Source organism: Prunus persica, unplaced genomic scaffold, assembly GCF_000346465.2.
Source record: "Prunus persica cultivar Lovell unplaced genomic scaffold, Prunus_persica_NCBIv2 scaffold_18, whole genome shotgun sequence".
NCBI lineage: Eukaryota > Viridiplantae > Streptophyta > Magnoliopsida > Rosales > Rosaceae > Prunus > Prunus persica.
Window position 1 is genome coordinate 1,454 of NW_018027152.1, and position 1,589 is coordinate 3,042.

At 35.6% G+C, this 1,589-nt stretch overlaps 1 long non-coding RNA gene across 1 annotated transcript; it reads left to right on the top strand.

Annotated features, from left to right (window-relative positions):
* The first annotated feature begins 396 nt into the window (after positions 1–396).
* On the top strand, positions 397–883 carry LOC109946378. The gene is made up of 2 exons (XR_002269532.1): positions 397–554; positions 681–883. It is a non-coding gene; the product is annotated as an uncharacterized LOC109946378 (long non-coding RNA).
* Positions 884–1,589: the final 706 nt, after the last annotated feature.

The window sequence follows — 1,589 nt, forward strand, 5'->3', positions numbered from 1 at the left end:
GTTGTAACACATAAATCAGATTAAGATGAAGTAATGTGTTACAACTTAATATTTGAGAAAAATAGAAAACTTTGCATAAATGAGATCATGTCTATATGCGCCCCTTAAATGTCAACTTTCCTTATTTTGGATTGGAAAAAATAGAAAATCAATATTATATCTATTAAATTAATACAATTAATATTACTTGTGGGACCCTATTCAAAGTGGGCCCCAGAAGTAAAAAAATAAGCAGACTCCTCATCTGATTCTGATCCTGCCGATGCCTAGTTTTTCAGTTATCAACACATATATTATTTTTTTAATGTGTTTTATTGATAATTATGTATTTTATTGATAATTAATAATTATTAAAGTAGCCATGTATTTTATATATATGTCAATCATGCAGGTCGATTAGAATGGTGGGAGACACAGTTATAACTGGTAGTGATAATTTTGGACTGCAAGAATGTGGTCTATTTCCTGAGGAACATGTGATGGTGTTCTAGCATGCCATGCTGGCTCAATATTAAGCGTTGAATATTCCACACTTGACGAAGGAATAATTACAGGTTGGCACTCCTATTCTATTTGCTCTGTTATTTTTCCTAAATTGCTCTGAAGATTTTTGGTCACAATGCTTTAACACATGAGCCGATAAGAACTATTGGAATTATAACATTTGATTTCTGTTCCAGGTTCAACTGAAGGGCTACTCCGCTTTTGGGAAAATGTGGAGGGTAAGAGCATTTTATCTCGACTCTAGAATTTTCATTTTTCATTCTTTCATGTTCAACTGGTACTGGTGACTATTAAAATAGTCAAGGGAATACAAGATAATGTTGGTTGGTTTCTTTCTACAAGATTTTGTGTAATTAATCAAATAATTATGTCACAATTCCCACAGCCAACTGTATTCCAAGTTTCCTAGTCGGTGTCAGAGCTCCTACCTATTCTATTCCCAGTTTCCAGTCTTTGAAGGGAAAAGATGATCATATCCTATTTCTAATCAGAAAAGGAAAGAAAAAAAAAAGGTTAAAAACCTTACAAGTGCAACAACGAACGGACAAACCTAGGGCTAGGAGCATTGGATATCTTAGATCTGCAAAGGCAGCCTGATAAGCGTTAACGCCGGCGTCAATTAGATTTAGACCTCCTTTAGATTAGTATTAACAAGAGTAATAGCTTACTGCCATATTTGATGGACCGCATCAGTGAGTTGCCACATGAAATTCTTGGTAGTATATTGTCTCTCTTGCCGCTAAAGGAAGCAGTGGCTACTAGTGTTCTCTCAAAGCACTTGCGGTATGCGTGGGCATGGTCTACTCTGACACTTGATTTTGATCCCGAGGAAACTTTGATCGACTTCATATACCACAGTCGAACATTGCAAAACAAGAAAAGCCATAGGTATGTCAATTGGGTCAATCGTGTAGTGGAACAACATTCTGGCCCTAACATCAAACTATTTAGGGCTTGTTTCGATCTAGATCGCCGCTTTACAAGTTCCATCGATAAATGGATTGAATTTGCATTGAAAAAGAGAGTTCAAGTGTTAGTCTTGGATTTTGTTAAGGAATATGGAGTCAACAAAGATTCATATATGT